Raw genomic sequence first — 24,867 nt, forward strand, 5'->3', positions numbered from 1 at the left:
GTTGGTGATATATAGGCTATATATTAAAATAGTCTTACACAGGTTATATGAAATAAAATGACACAACCCTGTCTCTTTTTGTTAAATTTTAGTTTAATTCATCAATAATAGCCATTATTAAAGTATAAGTAGCCTAAAAAGTATAAGAAGCTATATAAGTCAAGAAATAAAGCAAGTTAAAGGATTCAGTCAAACATAAGTCAATAGGCTAATGTTACAACGTTACCATTAAATAGCCTAAATAAATATATAAAGTTATGAAACTTCACTTTGCCCTCAGCCAAAACGATTTGCCAGGGAACAAATCATAGATTAATGAAAGCAAAGATCGCCCGTTAGATATACACAAGCCGATTTATAGCTCATGTTTAACCACTAGACACAGAGCCCGCGGGAAACGTCAGAATGACTAGCCGAGGTAAGGCTGTTCCAGCTGGGGTACATGAGCACTGAGCGCCCGCTGATCCCTGGAACTCCGAAAGCGACAGATCAAATTTTAAATAGGCGTTATCTTTATAAATAAACCACAGATTTGAGATTTAAACAACTATATTCTCGACTGAAAAACTCTTAAAACTACATTTCGTGACACAATAACACTAATATTTTTAAATTTCGCGGCCTTGAAAAACACTTCACCACACCGGCTTCCTTTATCTTCGGAGTTTCCGCTCCCGAACAGCAGCACCATAGCAACCGTTCTCCCCCATTGGTTAGCTGTTCGAAACGTCACAACACTACAAGGATTCTGGGTAATATCCCATAGCAAAGTGAGGTCTGATCATAGACAGTAAAAGAAATGGACACAGCGACCCCGTTGATTTCAACGGAGAGAGTTGAAGCCGAACATGGGCACTCACTTCCTGATAGCCAAGCGTTCTTTTATTTATTTATTTATTTATTTATTTATTTTAATTTTTTTTTATTATTATTCAATGCCACAAGAACAGAGGTATCACATATTCACAATATTACATTAACTGCCAAAAAAAAAGAAGAAAATAAATAAATAATAATAAATAATAAAAAATAATAATATTATTTTTTTACATAAAATCCAGTGTTTTCAAAGCATTGCATGTTTTCATTGCTTTTTTGTTTTTAGTTTGTTCCAAAAGATGTACATATAATTTAAAGTCATTTATAAAATGTGGAAAATTTGGTTTACCTTGAGCCCATTTCTTTTTATGTATATGGTATTTTCCTAATAAAATAAATAACTGTATAATATGCTGTTCTTTACATTCCAAATTGTCTTTCTGAGTATAAAAAAACACATCAAAAACACAAATTTCCATCATACACTTCAGTTTTCTATTAATAAAGGTTTCTAAATCTTTCCAAAATAATCTTGAATAAATACAGTGAAAAAACAGATGCAAAATTGTTTCTTTCTCTAGTGCACAAAATTCACAAGTATACGAAATATTAAGATTAAATCTTTCCAAAAACATGTTTAGCAGGATAAATTCTGTGAAGTATTTTGTAAGACACTTCCTTAATTTTGTTATTGACACAAAACTTATTTGGTAATTTCCATGCTTTAACCCAAGAGATATCACCAAATAAAGAAGACCAAAAGAATCTTGCTGCAGGAAAAGACACAGAACCAAGAGCCTTCCTTATAATCATATTGCTACATTTTTGTTGTAAAACATCAACATTATCAATGAAAATTTTACCACAAATATTGTCCATGTTGATTTCCACTGAATCAGCGTTTTTTAAGAGTAAAATCACACTCTTTGGAATCGCGTCAAGAACAATAGCAAACTCTCTTGGTTTAACTGGTAATTTAAATTTTTGTAGAAATTCAGTATATGATAACAAATATCCGTTGGAATTAACCAATTGTCTTACTAATATAATCCCTTCATTGAACCAAGTGTGATAGAATAGTGATTTGTTTTTAAAAATTATGTCTTTATTATTCCATATGAAATAGTTGTGTGGTGAAAAATTGTGTTTATATACCAATTTCCATGCTAGCAGGGCTTGTCTGTGAAAACTGGCCAATTTTACAGGAATTTTGTCAGCAGAAAAATTACATTTCAACAAAAAATCTATGCCTCCAAGAGTATTAAATATATAATTTGGAAATACGTTCCAAAGACTTTCTCTATTCTTCAAAAACTCTATCAACCATTTAATTTTAAAAGTGTCATTAAGTGTATTATAATCTAAAACCTCAAGTCCCCCTTGTTCTTTGGTGTTACATATTACCTCCTTTTTTAAATAATGTGGTTTTTTTCTCCATATGAAGTCATAAAGTATCTTATCTAATTCCTTAATCACCTTAGGAGGCACATCTAATGATAAAGATGTATATACTGATCTAGATATACATTCCGCCTTTGACAATAATACCCTCCCAATTATTGATATATCCCTCATTAACCACCAATTAAATTTATTTTTTGTTCTCTCAATAATTGGTTCAAAATTTAACTGACTCCTTTGTTTTTCATTTTTACAAATTACTATACCTAGATATGTTAATTGGTGTTTAACTGGGATGTTCTCTATTTCTGTAGAGGAGCAATCTTTAAGGGGAAACAATACAGATTTACAGCAGTGAATGCCTCAATACATCTAATTATTTTTGGTACCTCGAATTTGTTTTTCAAAAAAATTGCAGTGTCATCAGCAAACTGGCTAAGTTTAAATTCTAATCCTAAAGCTGTGATACCATTATACTTATTTCTTTTTACATGCATTGCCAAAACCTGGGTGACCAACAAAAATAAAGAAGGAGAGAGGGGGCATCCTTGCCTGATGCCACGATGAATATCAAACCTTTGTGAAGTACCAAATGCAAGTTTGACAGAACTATTACAGCCATTGTACAATGTTTTGACTGCTTTCGAAAATACATCTCCAAAACCTAACAATTTAATAACTTTGAAAATAAAATCATGATTTACAGTATCAAATGCTTTATAAAAATCAATAAATAAAATAAAACTATCATCTTCAATAAAATTATTATAGTCTACCATATCTAAGATTAGTCTAATATTATTCCTAATATGACGGCCTTGCATAAAACCAGACTGTTCCATATCAATTATTTGATCTAAACCTTGTTTCATTCTTCTAGCAAAAATCATTGCAAACAACTTACTGTCATTATTAAGCAAACTAATAGGCCTCCAATTTTCAATAAGTAACTTGTCCTTGCTAGGTTTGGGAATCAGTGTTATAACCCCTTGTTTTAATGAAGCAGGCAATTCACCTTTTTCTATAGCTTCTATAAATACTAATAATAAAAAGGGTGAAAGTTCTTTAGAAAATGTCTTATAAAACTCTCATAGCCAAGCGTTCTGCGCAGGCTAAAACTGAGCTTGATGACGTAGATGTCACGTGAGCAACCTGACTGACAGTTGTAAATCTTCTAGTAGCTGTGCCAAGACAAATCTGAATCACCCATAGACAGTCACCCAACGTTAATCGTGCACAGAGACGGTGAAGCGCGACCTGCAGCAACTTTTGGTAAGTTTTCTGATTAATTATTTTGTCATTTTGCTTAATATTTATTTATTTAAAATTTAACGTCAGTACGCCTGCGAGACTGTGCGAGCTTCTCCTCCTGTCTATACGGTAATGTCTCTATTGTGCGACATGAAGTCGCGTGGTTATGACGCAATTTTTAGCCTATTTTTACAAGAATGGCTTCTACGGGGCTATAACGTAAGATACAAAGTAATAGAGCCTTTTATACATTGTCGTGTTTCTTTGGAAATAAATAATGGACAAATGAAGTCTTTGGACGCCTCAGATGTAAAGTTATTCGCTGTCAAAGTGACGCCAAAATGAATGGGAGTCAATGGGATGCTAACAGCAGGTGATAGCCAGCTACAATGGCGGCCCCCGGAGGCAGCTTCAACTTCCGCCTGATGGATTACCCCCTTGGGTCTGATGCGCACTTGCGAAAGGGGTGCATTAAGTGCCCTTATGATCACCCCTGGAGAACACTATTAGAGGATCGGGACACCCTACGGCCTTGCACCCCATAGCGAGAACGCGCATTGAGGGGCACAAGGGCGCAAGTGCGGATATTGGGACAGGGCCTTGGTAACTCCTATTACCGTCTGCAGAGACCTCTATTTGCTACAGTCCTCCCTCCACAGCTCCTCCCCCACAGCGGAGCCTGCCGTGAACGCGCAGGCTAGTAAACAGGACCACTGATGACGGTGGATAAACAGTTATGGCACATTCACTAATAGGGACGAAACATCAAAACTAGCTTTACATTGACTATGGCCTGCCCATACTTTGACTACAAACTTGGTCCTCAAATCATTATGTATTTTGCAATACATGTAACTTTATAACTTTGCACTCTTTCTATAAGTTATAAATAGCTAGTAAGATAACGTTAACGGATTAGTTCACTTTTAAAAAAAACTTTTGCTGATAATTTACTCACCCCCATGTCATCCAAGATGTCCATGTCTTTCTTCAGTCCAAAAGAAATTAAGGTTTTTGATGAAAACATTCCAGGCTTTTTCTCCATATAATGGACTTCAATAGGACACAAACGTTTCAAGGACCAAATGATAGTTTCAGTGCAGCTTCAAAGGGCTCCGCTCAGTGTAATCTGAATGGCAGGTGAAATGAGCTGTCAGCGCATTAAATTAATCATATCTCACTGAATACTGAACTGATTTTCACGCGTTTTTTTTGCTGCAAAGGTCATTCATGTAGCTATGATACAGGACACATGGTTCGGCGTATTTTAATATCCATAGTAGGCTTAACAGTAATATAATATCTGATATAAGATATAAAGTGACCAGACACATTATGTGTGATGAAGGATATAATGTATTTTATAAATCACACACTATAAATATAATAAAGAAGCAGAAACAGATAGTTGCAGTAAAGTAAGATATTTTAATAAGTTGAAGAAACAATTTATGATTTGTGACACGCACATACACACGAACAGACACACAAACAAACACGAACAGACACACACACACACACACACACACACACACACACACACACACACTCTCTCTCTCTCTCTCTCTCTCTCTCTCTCTCTCTCTCTCTCTCTCACACACACACAGAACGAATCCACCGAACGCAGCCACCTGTAATAAAAATTGAGAAGAAGATTTTCAACGTGTTTGCATCAGAAATTTTTAAAAATTAATTTCGGACAACATTAAGCCTGTACCTTTTTTATTGTATGTGGATGTGGGAGGGGAAAATGTCGAGACTAAAGCCCTATTCGGATTAACTTTACAAGGGTAGATGGAGTAAGTTAATAATGTAATTTTACCACAGGACTTCTGTAATATCAATAGCCAAATCGCTTGTGATAAGATATAGGTTATCAATAACACTAGAAGTTGGAGGGCTAACTCAATTTGCGCATCTGTCATGCGTGTATTACATTGCTTCCTGATATCTTGTGCGCAAACACAAATAACCTATACAACAGGGCAGTTGAATGCTTATCTGATAACCTAGAAGCTCTTGTAATTATTACTTTAACAATTAACGTTACCCCACCTCTCCATGCCGGGTGAACACCGGCTGATGCAGTAAGTTAAACAGCATTTCGCAACGATTTCAGTACAGTAATAGCAAATATCCTTGCTCCTTCTCGATTATCTGGTAATATTCTATTCACAAAATACAACCAATAGTACAGTAATGTTAAGACTTACTTGTGAAAAGCCCTATTTTCGATGGTCCGGCGATTATAACAGGAAAATGCTCCACAATGCTCTGGCATCTTATCTGCTGCCACGCAACGAAACTAGGAGTATGACCGGTTCAAGATGGCGGCCGGATTTCTCGGTGCTCAGCGACCAATAGGGCATCTAGTCTCTATATGATATCTATGCGTACACGAGCGTGATTGACACTGCCAGACGAGCTTGATTTTTTCACAGATTATCTTTCTCATATTCTACTGTCAGGACATAATGACAGTTTAAACAAATATTTGTTTACAAAAGTTACCTACTGGAGCTTTAAAATAATTACATTCAAAGATTTTAAGACTTTTCGAGGCAAATTGTAAAAATAATTGAAGTCCAGTTTTGTAACACAACGAAGATTAAAAGTATATAAACTTACAGTCTTCTTTCAGTTAAGCATTTTAAGTAATGTATTAATGTTAGATTTCTCTATATTTGACCAATGGTCATTTTGGTGGCTCACTAATGTATTCGATTTCTCAAATACATAAGTAAGCTTGACCACTGACCAGAATTCTTGTGGGTGGAAGAATTTATTGAAAGTAGTAGTGTAGCACAGTTCTTCAGCAGCGATGTTAGCGTGTCGGCCTTCAAAGAATCTCAACCCAAAGTTCTGTCGGTCTGTCAATTGATTGCATCTGATTGACAGTAACAATGCTAATGCATCTGACTCAAGATTACACAATATCTTTCATTAACAACATTTAAGACTTTTCTAAGCTATTTTAACTAATTTAAGACTAAAAATTTGCATTCAATTTTGAATAGTGAATGTAAGACATTTTAATACTTTTTTTAATGATCTAGGTGTCTGCACTCACCTTTTTTTTCTGATACCTCATACATCCACCAATGACAATCAACAGGAAGACAGCAGCAGCACCAACAATGATGCCAACGGGAACAGAATCTCCTGTTTGATTCATATTAGTCAGAGAGCCCTTGAAACTCAATGTTTGTGATTGTGATATTAGCAGTACTTTTTTATTTATTCTAAACAACGTTTACAATATGCAACCAATACAGGGTTAAACATATACAGTTTACATGAGCAAAACAAATGAGGATGTTCAAATAAGCATTTCACTGTTCTATTATAACAGTCAGGTGACAATTATTGTTTATTGTTTGTTTTGTGATTGTTCCCTCTCTGCAGGTCAATCAGGTTTGTTAAAGAGAAGGAATTAAACCCTAAAATAGCCCTTTTCTTACAAACGCAGGCTATGTGGTGTGACTGAGAATGGTAACAATCTTGTAATTTTTCAATAAACATCATGGACTGGTTTCAATGAAAACAAATTTTTTTTTCGTCAGTCAAAAACTACAGTCTCCAAGTTTATCTCAGGAAGGATTTGTATTCATAGTTCACTTGTCTAATCTCTCTTACCCCAGTTAGTCCTGATCTTGTCCTCTGTCAGAATGCTTTCGATGGTTTCACCCTGATGTTGCACCACACAGCTGAACTTGTTGTTCTTCCACTCCTCAGGTGAAACTCTGATGGTGCTCGTCTTCTGGAAGGTTCCGTCCTCGTTGGGAAGAAGTTCACTAAAATCCACATCCTCATGATGCTCTCGTCCATTTTTCATCCAGGAGATTGTAACTCCACTGGGGTAAAAACCTGTAGCATGACACGTCACTGAAGAAGAGGAAGACTTCTGCAGCAGAGACACCTGAGGAGAGACTGAGAGTGAAAGAGCATAAAAACAAGTGATGCCAAGCCTCCAGTTGCTGCAAATGATCCAGGAATCTGGTATGTTTGGTCTTCAATGAACACATATACTATAGTAGTCTTTTAGCTGATACTTTTAATCCAAAATGATACCGAGGGGTTAAACAACTTGTAATGAAGTAACCAGCTCTGAGTTTTAACCACTATAGCACACCACCCCACATCTACATACAGTGTCTGCACAAGATTCCACTTTTTAGCCAGAAAAAAAGTACAGTACTTTTTATGTTAGGGTGTGTTCAAACCTGCGGGTTTGGTTTGATTAAAACGAACTCTAGTTAGATTGCTCTGCTCAGGAGGGATCGATCTGCTTCCAGACGAACTCTGGTGCTGTTTGGCTGAAATATAAATGCAACACAGACCAAATACAGTATATGATGTCACAAGATGCCACCCTAAAAAGGGCAGAAAGCTCAAGCATGGTTCTTCTCCTCATCACAGTAACTACATTGCCCATTAGATTTCGGTACTGATTTGTCCTTGCTGTATCTATGTTTGTGTGTGCAATGGAGGAATTCCTGGTGCTGTTTGGACTCCTTTACGCATTTTATAAGCTCTTCACGAGTTCTCTGCTGGTCAAAATACCACCATATGTACGCACATGCAATGAGCACATATAGTCCGCAGCACACAGCACTGTTTGGGTTTTAGGTAAACTCCACCACAAAAATTTAAGTTTTTTTGTTTTATATATTTAGATTAAATGTTAAAAATGACAGTATGGATGCTAAGTTAAACAGGACCGAATGTATCATTTTCTTTTTTGGTCCGGACCAAAAGAACCAAGAGAACCGAACTACAAGTGTGAACACACCCTTAGAATCTCCTTAGCATGAATCATTATGGTGTAAGTCATTATTTCAAGACACTTTGGGTAAAAGCTTCTGCTAAAACAATGCATTTAAATTAGTAGTTAGTTGGTAAACAAACATTCATGAGTTCTGTTTTCCTATTAAGTTTACATAGTGAAGTATAAAAATAATAAATAAATAAATAAATGGAAAGTTGGGGTGGAGGAGAAATGTTGGATCAATGGAGCTCTATTATAGCTATATTTAGAGAACAGCATTATTCATTTACATAAATACCACATGACCTGTTATACTTAAAATAATCCAAACCTCAAGTAACAAAAAATGATAAATACATTTTTTAATGGTTTCAAGTAAAGAAGATAGTCTTTTTTTAATGAATGAGGCATTTATATAGTACTTTTCTTATGTAATGCTGTACATCAGAAGCGCTTTACAATCATATCGCGTCTCTCTCCTCAACCACCACCAGAGTGCAGCATCCACCTGAACAATGGTGTCACAAGATGCCACCCTAAAAAAGGCAGAAAGCTCAACATGGTTCTTCTCCTCATCACAGTAACTACATTGCCCATTAGATTTCGGTACTGATTTCTCCTTGCTGTATCTTCGTTTATGTGTGCAATGGAGGAATTCCTGGTGCTGTTTGGAAAAAATGTCAAATGAAGATGTAAGACTGAAAAAACTAGTTGAGGAACGACCACTCCTCGAGTGAACAAAGGACCTTGCTGCAAATTAACATTTGATCTCCCACTATCGAGACGAAGGTCTCACCTCCCTCATCCTAATCTACATTTCTTCCCCTCCCACACTCTCTCACTCTCTTGATGAGATCACCTAAAACCTAAAATATGGTTTTAACGTGAACAATTATCATACGGTTTTATACATGTTTGATATCATTTCAAATGTCTCAGTGCGACAGGTACAAATGTCTCATTCCCAAATGAGTAAAACAAAAGGTAATAAGGTTTTTAAGAGTTTAGAAATAACTGACACACAAAGGAATGTGATAAGCTTGTGAGTAAGCAAAAAAGAAAAAGTAGAGTGAAAAAGAGTAGTGAAGGGTTGAAATTAATCCAAGAAAGAAAATGAATAAAGACATATTTTTTATTATTGTTTTCCACACCCTCTTTCTACTGCAAGGACCATTTGGAATTCCTAAAGGCAAGAGGTGCTGATAGAGCTCAAGGCCTGTAGGCCAAACTGGGTGGACAACAGGGGTCTATGAATTGCCTTAAGTATGTTGGGGGAAGTTGTAATCTGATTGGTCAGCTTGTGCGTCTCGTGCTGCGTTTCGTGCTGGTCTTCGGATCGGAGAGCAGTCGAGATCGTGGTCCAGTTTCAGGGCTCTCAGTACAAAGACAATCTCGGTTTCATTTTGGAAAACTGTTGTGTAAAAATTACCTAGCTTACTGTTAGATGACTCCATTTTGGCTGAATCTCCTCTCAGATTTTTCTTTCAACGGGCGTCAACAATCTGTCAAACGTCTTCAACAGACTCGATTCTGTCACCTTGGACCGACAAGGGTAGCACTCTGTAATTACGGTTTACTCAATCTTTCCGCGCACCCAATCAATCAAGCGTGCACAAGAATACATTTCAAGCCCGGTTCTTCCGCCCGCTGTTTTACTAGAATTAAACTCAAGCGCTTTTACTAGAATTAATCAGTAGCGTACCGTGGGGTTTCAGTCAGGGCCTTCAGTAACGCACAACCCCCCCCCCCCAAAACATATTTTGTGAAACGATGATGTCATCACCCCACGTGTCGACTAGTCAGACACGCTAAATCAGTAGCCTAACATCAACAACAACTGCGACTACATGCTTGTGTTCCTGCTTCAGAAGCTACTGAGCCTCTTTTATTTATTTATTTATTATTTAGGCCTACTTTAATGTATTTTTATTTTACTTCTTTATTTACATTTCTTTCTTATGCTATGATTTATTTTATGTATTTTGTAGGGATAGGCATTTCAAGCAAAAATAATATTCGACGATCACAGGCAATAATTTGATAATTATTCAAAACCCCGCCCCCCCCTTTCCATTTCATTTCATTTCATTTCATTACATTTCTCTGTACTGTAGGCATACGTGTTGTAGCCATTAAAGTAAAGTTAGTTTCATATTTATGTTTAAGGAGAGACACGGTAGGCAAAAACATCGTTTTTTTTTCACTGGTCAATTTTGAGATTTTAGGATATTTGTCTTCAATAACATGTCTTCTTTCAGACTTGTGGTGAAAAAAAGTCAGAAATACACATTTAGGTCTTTATTTTACTACACTTTGCCTGTTTGCGTCTGTAGATTTCTCATAAACTCATCAAAAGTTGTCGTTATAAATCATCCTTCTGCTCCGCGATCGCGATCTGCACTCTGTCATCACACACACCGTTAGAAAGCTTGCTCTCTGCTGTACAATACTGCCGGATCCAAATATGGTCATTTCCTTTTTATCAGCAACCAATCGCGAAAGTAAAAGGGGGGATTTTACTCTAAATGCGCGATCTCATTGGCTGATGCTAATTCTTTAAAGCCCGTTTTCTCAAAATGACTTTTGTCTCTCACTCCAAGTCCGAAATCTCCACGTCAGTAGCACCTATATACACCAAACTTTCCAGTCTTGTACCTAGTTATATTATGAAGACATTTACAGAGGGATTTGTAAATATATTATTCTTAGCCTGATTTACATAACATTTTATTCCAAAAAACATGTCGAAAATCATTTTTTTAAGGCTATTGGCAGTATATTCTGATTTACAGGATAACAAAAGTAGATATCCATAAATCCCTCTGTAATTTTTTTCCCATCTAATATGTGAACACAATGAAAAAATAATTTTGAACCTGGCTTTATCCAATACTCAGATTTCGTTTTTTAAAATATATGCAGATTTGCGCATATTTAATTAGATAATGTCTAATTTGCATATTTAAACATTAAATTACAGAAAACTTGTAATACATTTTTTTTCTCATCTTAATGTAGGTAATCAACTGGCAAAGTTTCATGGTGATATCTGCTAGTTAAAAAAAATACCCTATTCACCTGTAGTGTCTCGCCTTAAATAATATGTTATTTTTTCCATTTCATCTATGTTGATTATATGAAAAGTGATCAGCCTATCAGCCAGTATGAGTAGCCTAATCATGCGTAATATCGAGACATCATTTTGACCGCTTTATTAAGTTTTGTTTTGTATAAAGCCCTTCTTTAAAGTGAATTTCGTTTTGTATAAATTGTATCTTAATTTTAATCAATGTTTCATCAACAAATTTCCTGGATTTAATAAATAAGAAGCAAATATAGCAGACAATAGCCTATAATCAGGACATGGAGGCGCCGACGCGATATAACTTGCATCGCACGTGAACTGGAGCTTGTCTCATAAATGAACAGAAACTCAGAAATATATCTAAGCTTGAAATGTCTACTTTTAAACAAAACTATTCAAAACGAAAAGAAACAGACAACTCCCTTATAATCCGTAAGAACTGTGCATTTCTCTCTGTAGGCACCTTCACAATACTGTGAAGGTGGAGAGTCAGCATCATCACAGAAAACACTATTTATTAAGAAACAATTATAATGTCTCCTTGTTATATTTGACACATTTATAATGATCCATTTGCCGGTTCTTTGTGGCAAGCTTTATGCGTCTTCTAACTGATCGAATATCGTGACATCCCTATTTTGTACCGGGCCATTTATGGTTTTCACATTGTTCAATAAAGTTCTTGGTAAAAAAGAAAAGAAAAGAAGCTACTGTGCCTAATATTATTGTATACAGCTTGTATTTATAATAAGTCTTCTTCTCTGTTTAACAAACGACTCTTAGCCACCAATTACATTAAACTCATAGTTTAGCTAAGGACTTATAGTTTAAAAGTGTATATAACATGGATTTAAAAATAATATGAAACACACAACCATGAATGTTGAAAATATTTGTGTGCATTTATTTAAAATGATTAAAATGTATTTAAAACTGATTACAATATTTATATACATAAAAATAATTCATACAACGTAACTTTTTTTATTAATAAGCTAGTCGATGAAAATGCTTGCATAGCGACAAAACTTACTCTTGCTCTTTTACAAAACATTTACAAAAACTTGGTCCCAACAGGGCCTTTAACGTCAACATGTTGAACAAGTCTGCTGGCTCCAGCATTAAACAGACAGACGTGAACGTGGTTCCTCACTGCACTTCCTGTGTGAATGATACTGTGTGTGTGTCTGTGTGCGTGCGTGCATGCATGTGAGGGAGAGAGAACAGGGGGCAGCAGACAGCACTGCGAGGGTAACAAGCTTACTAACACCCCTCACAGTGTTGTCAGCTGCACCCATAGACAGTAAAAGAAAGGCTGCACCCCGTTCCTCGCTGCACTTCCTGTGTGAACGATAAATAACCTGTTCCGTTCAGTGCTAGCTGTTAGCCAGTCATAGCGGTCATAGTTACCCTCAGTGAAAGTGCCGCACAAAACCTTTTCCGGCCTTGGTCAGCCCATCCAGCTTAGGTGTAGATCTTCCTTTTTAAATGATCTCTTTCTTCTCTCCAAACATTCACCTTGAAAAAGGCACACGAAGGAAATCGTCAACTGGACCGGTAAGAGGTGTGAAGGCAGCGGCCATAGCTCAGTTCACTGACATTGCTCACAACCCGCCAACATGGGGCTAGCGCCGACACATCGCTGGGCCCTGAGGGCGTTCTGTCACTGCGCATCGAAATTTGATTGGCTAATTGATACACGTCAGTCAAAGTCATGATCAAATGGGAAATGGCAGCTTCAACGGAAGGGTAGCTATACTTCTAGTGCTGGTCCACGGAGCTGTGATGCGTTTAGATGACCATATGGAAAATCCAGCTCAGTCTCACAAAAAATAACCATATTCTTTATGCAAATATAATCGTAAAAATGAAAATATATATATTTTACATATTATATTATATTATATTTTAGATTCTGACAGGGCCAGCAGAGAAGGCCCTGATGGCCCTGACAGCCCACCTCGGGAATTAATTAAGTTACAATCAAAGATTTTTTAGTAAACCAATACCTCAGTCGTGTCTCTTCCTGTACACCTACGAGCAATTATGGTACTTAACGGTACTTATGGTACCGTTCCCACCTACAGGAGCTTAGTTTTTTGTAGAGACCGGTCTGATTCTGTCAGATCAATCTCTCCCTCAAAACTTACTCTGCTCGTACCAAAGAGACAAACTCAGCCAATATGGTTCATGTTCACTCACAATTATCAATTTACACTTAACATCAATAAAACAATTTGCAGTTTCTTACCCAGAGATGTTTTTTCTTTTCTGTAATTGCCACGGATTCTTTTTGATCCTGGTGGGATTTCTTCCTCTGGTCCTGAGTGCGGGAATTGTCTCTCTCTCCCTTAATTTGTTGAGTTGTATCTCAAACCGTCGAGGTATAAGACCGGCTGCCTGTTGCTTCCGGGGTTTTGTGCACTTTCCGTCAAATCCGCTCAGGACCAGGAGAAAAAGATTCTGCACGGGATCCGACACTTCTGACACCATTTGTAACAGCAATTTTCAGAGGTTAACAAAAACAGCATCAAAAAGGTCAAGAAACTTTCAAGAGGCAAATTGTTATAAAGAGAAAAGGTTTATTCTTCTGAGGACCCTTTTCAAAGCCACAGCTACCCAGCTTTGAAAAGGAAAGACCGTTAGACTCAACCAAATATAGACATTTTATGCAGTTCTCAGTCATAGTAACCCCTCCTACCCAGTTTCTGTCATTTTCCTTAAAGATATCCCATATCTTTAACTGGTTTGGGCTGGTTTTCTACCCCCTGGGCAGGTCAAACTGTTCTTTGTCCCTGAGAATCCAAAAGGCCTTCATTTACGACCTAAATTACCTCCTGCTTCTCTCAGAAGGGGGCATGGGACTTTATTTTATTAGTAAACGACCCCCTGTATTCTCCTGACTAACTTACTTCTCGGGCCCTAGGTGTCTATCTTCCTGGCCCATCTGGTTTTATTACGTTTGTTCTTTCCTGTCCCCCTTCAGCTGCTAGAAACCCTCACAGAAACACATGATTAAATGAAATTAACAGTTTGGAAACAAATGAATATAAGTAATACTGAATTTTTCCGTGACAGGACACATTTAAATTTGGTCATAGTAGAGGGCGAAGGTGAAGCTGCCGGACTGTATGGTTTGCTCACATTGAGTTTTGTGTGTTTTCTGGCATTTAACCTTCACGTGTGCAGTGGGTATTTGTAGTGGACTATTGTGGGGGGTCCCTCTTCCAATTTGGCAGCTGACCCATACCTCCAGACACCCCCGCTCTTGGTTCAATCTGTTTCTCTCAATTGAATGTGAGTGTGTGTATGTGGTGCTGATTAATGGTGTTTCTCATTATAGTGCTTGTGACAAGTTTTAAACTGAGTTTCTAACTATTTAATATTTTGCTGACAAACAAAAATAAACTTTTTTATTCTATACGACTCATGTCTTTTCACCCATCCACGCAAAACGAACCTGTGTGCCCTTAAGGCTATTTCCCTGGTTTTCCGGGGTGGCGTAGTCGATCATATTATATTGTCATTTCCGTTAGAAGTGTGGTAAAATCCTTGTTAGTTCTTTTGAGTCTGTCTCTCGTACCCGCAACGCTACAGAATGTTGAGTCAGTTTTGGCACTCTGAACTGACTTCTTGTATTACAGTTGGTTTGATCACATCATTAGAAATAAGTGTGAACAATTGAGTCGTTGTGTGTAAACTATGAAATCTGTGTTGTAGCCTAGTTGTGTTTAACTTTTGCCTGCCTGTGTTTAGTGTTTTGAAACACAAGTGCATCACAGTGCGAAATGTGTTTTAGTGAGAGAGAATGTGTTCAGAGTTTTGCAAAAAGAGTGCATGAGATTTTCAAACAGTGTTTTAACTACCTAAACTTGTTTATTGTTTTACAGAAAGACTGATTTATTCAACAGATTGGTTTAGGCTATTTGAGAATTTGGTTCAGAGAATGGAGTTTAGCGTTTTAGCAATTCAGAAAAACTAACTATTTGACCAATTGTGTGATGTATGTGTGTTGCTGTGTTAAGAGTTTAGAAAAAGTACTTTACGTATTGGTAAACTCTTGTTAGCAATTGTAAAAAAAAAAAAAAAAAAGTTTACACAATAACTGTAAATCTGCCATCAGATCTACCAAATTATCTTTCAATATGGGGGTGAAGGAATTCCCTGCAATACTTCTACACGCAACATCTGGTGTACCAAATTTTCCACAGTTTGTGTCAGTAGAAATTGTAGATGGACCTACTAAATATTGTTCTTTCAATTATTTAAATTATAATATTTTTAATTCATTTATTTATTTTCTCTTCCTTGCCTTTCATGGTTGTAAATATGATTTGAGACTTCATTGCTGTTATTTATTGTACTTTGCAACTAAATATTGACTGCCTTTTGAGAATTGTAAATTGTTAATAGCCTATTGTTTGTTAAATGCCTATATTTTGTATGTAAATTGGTTTATTTCTCAAAAAAAAACTTTCTTCCACCACCTCGCAAACGACAAAATTAATAAATAAATGCCCCCATTAAAAATGGTGTAAAAAAGCCTATGTATGTGATAATTTTATTATAATTTTATTATATAACATAACATGATATACTAGCACACGGGAAGAGTGTTGAAAAAAAAAATTTCTTTCTTTTTTGCTGTTTCTTCAGAAAAAGAAAACAAGTTCCTAACTTCACAGAACCGCTGCGCCTCTGAGCAACACATGGTGTTTTCTTACTGAACGAATGAATACCGTATTGGAACGAATCGTCTGAATCATTGATTGAACTCACTCGTTAAGACGGTGGCTTGGCACCACCTACGGGCTGTTTTAGTTTCATACTTAAACGTATAATTTAATCGATTTTATCATTTCATATTTCAATATTCAAAATGTTATATTAAAAAAATGAATCTCATAACATTATTTATGCAATTGTAATAGCAGCGTAAATGCATCCATGGCTCCTCTGCATTAACAGTCTGTAAATAATATCTAATGCCATTCAGAGTCAGCGTCTGCACGTCCCACATCTGCAGTGCGAAGATGGATTTTGTTGAAACTGATTTTATTTTACTGGTGACAGCCCTATAGTACTGCCTTATTAACTGAATTGACCAGTTAAACTTAAGAACTTATACAACCCCAAATCAGAAAAAGTTGGGACATTTTGTAAAATGCATTAAAATCAAGAATCTGTGATTTGTTAATTCTATTTAAACTTCTTTTAACTGACGAAAGTACAAACAAAAGTTTTCCAATGTTTTCACTGACCAACATAATTGTATTTTGTAAATATGAACAAATTTAGATTTTGATGGCTGCAACACACCCCAAAAAAGTTGGGACAGAGACTAAATAAAAGTGAAAAGATTATCCAAATTAGATTATCCAACTCTTTTGAAACAGTCAACAATGAGCAGGTAAATTGGTAATAGGTGAGGGTATCGTGTTTGGGTGTAAAAGTGCTTCTCAGTCTTTTTAAGCAAAGATGGGTCATGGCTCATGACTTTGTGCCAAATATCATGAGAGAATTGTCAAACAATTAAAAAAATCACATTTCTCAATGCAAGATTGAGAAGAATTTATGTCTTTTATCATCTTCCATACATAATATTGTCACAAGATTCAGGGAATCCAGAGAAATCTCAGTCTGTGTAGGGCAAGGCAGTAGACCTCTGTTGAATGTGACCTTTGAGCCCTCAGATGGCATGCACAAGATACCATCATGCAAATCCGTTAAATACAGCCACATGTGCTCAGGAGTAATTTGGAAAACCATTTTCACTGAACACAGTCTGACTCTGCATTAAAAAATGCCACTTGAATCTCTGTTACGCAAGGAGAAAGCTTTACATCAGTTCTATGTTGAGATGCCAGCGAGTTCTCTGGGCCTGAGCTCATCTCAGATGGTCTAGAAGACAGGATGATGCATATAGCCTATAATAAGGTTTTAAAAAATGCCCCAGGAAATCAATTTATAGTGGAAATTATCACCTCTTTATGGAAAAGTTTGTTGCTGTCAACATTGTTTTTGGAAGATGCATTAATAATGCAGTTGCTTCTACGGATCTACAATGCATGTCATATGTGGTTAATAGTGGATAATTTGACGCGCTTCAGTGTCAAAGTGTCTGTTATCTGCGGATTCTGTTCATGTGTGCCCAGACCTTTTAGAAATCCCGACCTGCTGATGTTTTACGGCCATATCCGGAATAAAGAGTAGGCCTAAACATATTATACGGCCATACTCCCAACACTCTTCAAGTACCTTTTTTGTAGATTGTGTTATTTCATATCCCTGCAGATTTGTCCAGTATGACATTATTAGTTTGAGCCTCCTGATTTTTAATGGCATCTCTCCTACTTCTACTTGCAATGAGGCTACTACAGGTGATGTTCTTCTGAAGGCTCCACAACACAAACGCAGGGCCTTTGGCTCACCCTATCCAAACTTGTCAGTGGTTTTACCTGCAGAATTATATACTATGCATCCATAGTCAAAAATGGAGCGAATTAAGGGAATATACAGTATATTCTTTTCATAGATTAACCTGATGCACCCCAACTGTATCCTGATAAACACTTTAATACATTTACCTCTCTTACATTTATATCTATCATTTTTTTAATATGGACTTTAAAAGTAAGTTTCGTACCAAACCATACCCCTAAATATCTAATTACCCTTTCTTGCTTGAGTGACTGTCCATGCGATTTGATATCTAATCTAGGAGTTACCTGTTTTTTAAGCAAAAGCCCCATTCATATGACCACTTTCCGACCTGATCTATTGCTTTCTGCATTTTTGACTCCAGTGCACCAATGTTACGACCGCTCACCTATACTGTCCCATCATCTGCATATAAAGCTTTACTCATTCTCTGTTCAACTCCAGAAAAAACATCATCAATCATAATATTAAACAGTATTGGGCTACAAACACTCCCCTGTGGAGTATCATTTTCTATTGAATAGATGTTTGAGGATTCCACTCCTATTCTAACCTCAATAGTCCTTTCTCTTAAGAAATCTCTAATCCAATTGAACATCTTACCACCAATTCCCATCTTATACAATTTAATTAAAAGCCCTTCATTCCATAACATGTCATATGCCTTTTCTATGTCAAAAGATTTTCTACAACATATTCTTTATTTACTTGTGCTTTTCGTATTTCATTCTACAAACATATTATAGGATCCATAGTTGTTTGTCCCTTACGAAAACTGCTCTGAAAAGGGCAGAAAAGTCCTATTTTTTCTATTTCACATACTAACCTTTTAGTTATGATTTTCTCATGAGTTTGCAATGGTTAGATGTCAGAGCTATTGGTCTATAACTTTTTACTTCTGTTTTATCCTTACCTGGCTTCCCTACAGGAACTATAACTGAATGCTTTCACCCATTAGGTATCCTCCCTTGTTCCCATATTTTGTTATAAAGTATTAAAATCACATTTTTTGCTACATCAGTCTATTGTTCAATCATCTTATAACATATTTTATCTTTCTCTGGTGATGTATTTTTGACACCTATCATCGCTCTTTTGAGTTCAAACAATGTGAATGTTGCATTAAGCGGACTCTCACTTATCTCCTTTATTCCCAATACGTCTTTGTTTTCCTCAATTATCTTCGCTCTCCATGATACCTCGTCATTAGATAGTTTCTGAGTCACGTTTTACTTTACTTTAACAAAAGCTTTTGCAAGCATTTCTCTTCATAAGTTATTGCTTCCATACCATTATTTTTAAGCACCGGCAATGAAAATTCGCTTCTAATGCCTCCCATCTTCCTAATCATTCCCCATATCTCAATGACCTGGATTCCTGTCCCGATATTACTGCAAAAATCTCTCTAATATTTCCTTTTTACTTCTCGTATAACTCTTTTAACTTTAGCCTGTGCTTTTTTTAAATTCCGTTAAATTAAATAAATGAATGATTTGATTTAACTATTAAGCTAAAAAGCTTTATTATTATTCTTTAGTGCTTCTTTACATTCATCTGACCACCATGGTACCATTTTCTTTTTCCTATAGCTTCTTCTGCTGCTTCATGTATTAAACTTATAATCGTAGTGTTTATTTCTTCAATGTCATCACTCAGATGTGGCATAATAACCTCAATTAATTTACTACTTGCTTTAAAACTATACAGATCTCAATTAGACTCTCTCATTCTCCATCTTGGGAGCCAGTTCTCTTCTACCTGTAAGTTTTGGTGTCTTATTTTAATCAAAACAGGATTATGATCACTTCCAATTGTATTATCTTTAAAAACATTCCATAGACTTCTCCCTGCTATTGTTCTGAGACTATTATAAGATCAATAGCATCATATAGTCCCTCATCCATCATTTAGACATGATTGTCATCCATAAATTCTTCAATTATCATCCCATTCCCATCTGTTTTTGTACTTCCCCATAGTGTGTTATTAGCATTAAAATCTCTGCATACTATAATTTTTCCATTTCCCATCTCATATATACTATCAACCATCTCTCTTATCTTTTGGCAGGGGTTATAAAAGTTAACTATTTTGATTTTTGTTTTGCTGATCCATATTTCAATTATGACCACTTCACAATCTTTGTCAATATTAATAACTCTATAATTACTACCTTGTTGAATGAAAGTAATCACTCCACCCCCTATTTTAGAACTTATATTTTTACGTAGCCTACTGCTGTATAACCATGAATTATAAAATCAAGTGATGGTTTTAATGTTTCCTGTATACATATGACGTTTGGTTTAACAGATAATTCTTCTATGAAATGTTCTAACTCTCGTCCATTGGTAATTAAACTTCTGGCATTCCACTGTAAAATGGATAGTAAAATCAATGCCCAGCATCACCACATGTTGATTGTGTTTCTGATATCCTGTTAGTGTTTCATTGATTAATTCTACTGATATCTCCTCTATCCCTAGGTATTTTACTGCCGCTTTTGTGATGATCTTAATTCTAAATGTTCTACTGCTTGTTTGAGCTTGATAGTTATTGACTTCTATGACAAATATCTTCTTTTCCACAATTAATGTTTCATTAGTAATTTTGCAGCTTTCTGTGCTACGCTTTGAACTGGGGGTTGAATCACCGGTACTGTCCTAGTTCTTGCGTTTGTACTTTTCTAATCGCTTCAGCATAAGTAAGATTCTCATTCATTCTCACATTCTGAACTTGCATTGCTTTTTTTATGTGCTTCATATCTTCATATATGCAACACTGTGTTCTCTTCCTCAGTTACATTTAATTTCTGTTCATTCCTTGCATTTCTCATACTCGTGTTCCCCTCCACACTTTGCACAATGCATTTTGGCCCTACATGCTACTGCAACACGACCGTCCCGCTGGCATTTGAAACATCTCATTGGTGGAGGAATGTATGACCATGTAACATATCCAATTCTAACCCTTTCAGGCATTTTATCCTCGTCAAAATCCAACATTACTGACATGCTTTGTCCCTTAACTCCATTTCTTGTGTATGGCAATCGTTTAACTTTAGTCACACGAACTCCATACTCAAATAACTTAATAATTAAAGAAAAATATATAGAATTAAAGACAAACTTTCCATTTTGCTTTTTTATTTAACATTTTTGTATTTCCCCACCTATTTATTTATTTATGTTTGTTTATTTATTTATTTATCTTCTCAAATGCATTATATATATTTATTCATGTATAAATATCAAGATTTATTTATTTATTATGTATTTTTACATTTGTTTAATTATTATATATTTTCACTTTCATCAATCCAATCTAAGAAAACTTCATAGTTCAAACTTCATGAATGAATGAGGCATTTATATAGTGCTTTCATATGTACTACTGTACACCCAAAGTGCTTTACAATAATATCAGGAAATCTCTCAATTCATAGCTCAATTCTGAAGAATATTTTTTGATTCAAAATACAAACACGCAGACTGTAGTTCTTCTGCTCCTCGGAGCTCGTCTCGCCTGTGCAGGGGAGTACAGTAGATGTGAGTACTATCAGTTAACTGTATGATTTGATATTTCAAAATATTCACACACAAAAGTTTTTTGTTTGTTTTTTCATTAGACAAAACATGTTTTAAATATTTATAATAATTCTAAATGTATTTAAATAAAATATAAATATGTTTTTATACAATCTAAATATATATATTTTTTTTTGTCCACAAAAACACTCTCTGCTGTGTCTGGAGACATTGACTTCCCAGAGTTCACTGCTGTTGGTCTGGTCTATGAAGGGCAGTTTATGTACTTTGACAGCAACTCAATGAAAGCTGTGACAAAGACAGAGTGGATGAGACAGAAAGGAGAAGCAGAATACTGGGACACAAACACAACTTGCAGCTGGAACTCATCTGGCATTCAGAAACAACATCCAAGTGCAAAAGAACGGTTCAACCACTCAACAGGTATCTTTATCATGAACACACTTATACACACACACAACATACTGTACCAGGATACATTTACTTCTTCATTATCTTTAATCAAAATACCCCTCAAAATACTCTTCTCTGATGATGTGTTTACTGGCATGAGGGCGGGACAACCTGTCACTCACATGAGATCGACCAATAGCACACCCCAACCACTCCACCTCTTCCCTATTGGACAGAATAAAGTCTCGCCCTACATTTTTTCTTGTTTGAGAAGCCGTTTTGCACTAGGGAACAATAATAGGGAATAAAATACTATCGCAACTTATGTTTCATGCTGAATATATATTACGTATAGCTGACATAAAGAAATCTCACTAAAATCGGACATTAATGGTACATAATTGCTGTAACTTAACTTCAAAAAAAAAAAAGTGTATTTCAGGTTGGTCTAGCCAATGCGCAAGTGCAGTGTAGAGCAAAGTTTGAGCTCAAGTTTTGCATAAAGATCAGGCGGTGACTTTGCAACTGTTACGACTGACTCAAGGCCATAACAATCAATAGGAGACCATGCCACGAGCAAACAGTGCAAAACAAATTTATTGTGTATGTAACACAAATGTAAACAACGTAACCAACCATGGGATATGAATGTCAGTATCAGCAGTGTAGCGTAAGTGCTGGGATGTATTGTGTGTGTGGGTGCAGATGTTGGGTGTAAAATAAAAGACATAAACTCAAATAAACTTAAAGGTGCATCTCTGTGAAGTCCTGACGTGTTGAGCGAAGTATGGGCCCAGACCAGCCATCAGAGCAGCGTCAAAGCCTTCAGCCACCAGACCAGGAAAAGAGAGAGACCAATGCAGCAGAGAAGCTCCTATTTAAACACCATCTTCCCAGGTGTTAGCAATTAGGCCTGAAAGAGAGGAGGAGCAGGAGAACGACCAGAAACAGGCCAAGGGCCGTAACACCCCCCTCTAACAAAACAGGGACACCTAGGGGTTCCCTTGAGCTACAGGTATCCCATGATACAAAGTTTATCAAATTTTAAGGAGGCATATCTTACCTAACAACTTGGAGACCGGGACAATGCGTCTGCCACCACATTGTCCCGCCCCTTGATATGCCGAATGTCCAAAGTGTAGGACTGGAGGTGAAGAGCCCAGCGCATCAACCATTGGTTAGGAGTCTGTAGAGTGCTAAGGAAAGTTAGAGGATTATGGTCGGAAAAAACTACCACCGGACCAGAGCCCAGATACACACTAAAATGCTGCAACGCCAAAATAAGCGCCAGCGTTTCTTTTTCGATGACTGAATAGTTTAGCTGATGGCGATTAAATTTCCTTGAAAAGAAACACACAGGCTTATTAACCCCTCCATCATCTTTCTGCAGCAACACTGCGCCAGCCCCAACCATGCTGGCATCCACCTCCAGGTGAAACTCACAATCCCACCTAGGAGCAACTAGAACTGGAGCATTGGAGATTAGAGCTTTCACCCTTTCAAAGAACTGCTGGCAAACCGGAGACCACACGTACTTTGTCTTCCCCTTCAGAAGATCATTCAAAGGTGCGACCACTGTAGAGAAATTCCTACAAAAACACCTATAATAGCCCAGCATACCGAGAAATCTCATGAGTTCCTTTTTTGTCGTTGGTGATGGAATGTCATCAATTGCACACACTTTAGCACGCACTGGTCTCACCGAACCCTGGCCAACAACAAGACCCAAGTAGACCACCGTGGCCCTAGCGAATTCACACTTTGCCAGATTCACTGTTAAACCAGCATGAGCTAGACGCACAAAGCTTTAACACACTCCAAATGTTGTTCCCAGTTGCCAGCATACACCACCACGTCATCCAAATACACTGCGCATCCCTCCAGATCCCGCACCACCAAGTTCATTTGGCGCTGGAAAGTTGCTGGGGCATTCCTTAAACCAAAAGCCATAACATTATAGGAGTACAGCCCTATAATGGTGTACCCCTGGTGTAATAAAAGAAGCAATCTCCCTTGCCCTGTCTGTCAATGGCACCTGCCAGTAACCTCTAAGTAAATCCAGCTTAGTCACAAACTTCGCTTTACGAAAATCTGTACAGAACCGAGATGTATTGTCTGACTTTGGGACCAGGAGACATGGTGAGGCCCAACTAGAGTCAGAGGGAACTGCTATCTTATTATGAACCATGTACTTAATCTCAGCCTCCAGATTTTTACACTTCTCTGGGTGAACACGATAGAAACTTTGCCTAACTGGCTTCGCATCTCCAACGTCTATATCATGCTTTAATAAAGTTGTACGTGATGGCGTGTCTCCAAATAGACAAGGGAAACCTCTAATCAGCTTAACTAGCTGTGCCCGCTGACAAGACTCTAGATGACCCAAAACGCCTTCCAATTTATCCAAAGCTTCCCCATTTTTCAGCCGACCAGACACCATAACCTCATCAGGCCCTGTTAGATCCTCCATCTCTACCACAACTGAGGACGATGGCATAGCCAAACAGACAGGATGAGTGTTGGACAACTTTAACTCCCTCACTTCCAAATGGCTCACGGGAAATATAAGGCTTCAAAAGATTAACATGGCAGAGCCTGACCTTTTTCCTATAAGTTGGAGTCGAAATTAAATAGTTTTGATCAGAAAGCTTCTTTAAAACCGAAAATGGTCCAGAAAATTTTGCTTGCCAAGGAGAAGTAGGCTAATTACAGGCAAAAGAGCTAAAACCTGGTCACCTGGGAGAAACTCTCTGTGCTCAGTCTGCCAATTATAACGTTTCTTCATTTTAGCTTGTGCCCTGGCAAAATTCTCCCTGGCCACTTCCTGCGACATATAAAGCCTGTACCTGAACCCGTTCACAAAGTCTAGTAGGTTACTTGGAGGCTGAGCCTCCTTCCAGGTGTCCTGCAACAGAGCCAGAGGACCCCGCACTTTATGCCCAAAAATCAGATCATTAGGGCTAAACCCTGTACTTTCTTGAATTACCTCTCTAGCAGCCAACAACATCCAAGGTAAAGCCTCTTCCCAATCACCCTGCATCTGAACACACAATGAGCGCAGCATAGACTTAAGTGTTTGGTGAAATCGCTCCAAAACACCCTGCCTTTGAGCATGATAGGCAGATGCAAAATTATGAACTATGTTCAACTGTTCCAAAACT

At 37.0% G+C, this 24,867-nt stretch overlaps 1 protein-coding gene, 1 long non-coding RNA gene and 1 pseudogene across 2 annotated transcripts in view; 1 reads left to right on the top strand and 2 right to left on the bottom strand.

Annotated features, from left to right (window-relative positions):
* Positions 1 to 24,867, top strand: part of LOC143701633 (BOLA class I histocompatibility antigen, alpha chain BL3-7-like) — a 115,203-nt gene that overhangs the window by 47,314 nt on the left and 43,022 nt on the right. The gene's annotated exons all lie outside the window — the stretch shown is intronic.
* Positions 1 to 24,867, bottom strand: part of LOC143701471 (major histocompatibility complex class I-related protein 1-like) — a 66,991-nt pseudogene that overhangs the window by 20,876 nt on the left and 21,248 nt on the right.
* LOC143701635 (uncharacterized) lies at positions 13,887 to 14,396 on the bottom strand. Its single transcript, XR_013190147.1, has 2 exons — positions 14,211 to 14,396; positions 13,887 to 14,158 (listed from the first exon to the last, which is right to left on the bottom strand). It is a non-coding gene; the product is annotated as an uncharacterized LOC143701635 (long non-coding RNA).

The sequence above is a fragment of the Siphateles boraxobius genome, unplaced genomic scaffold, assembly GCF_051911475.1.
Source record: "Siphateles boraxobius isolate OS27281-9 unplaced genomic scaffold, OSU_SipBor_1 33, whole genome shotgun sequence".
NCBI lineage: Eukaryota > Metazoa > Chordata > Actinopteri > Cypriniformes > Leuciscidae > Siphateles > Siphateles boraxobius.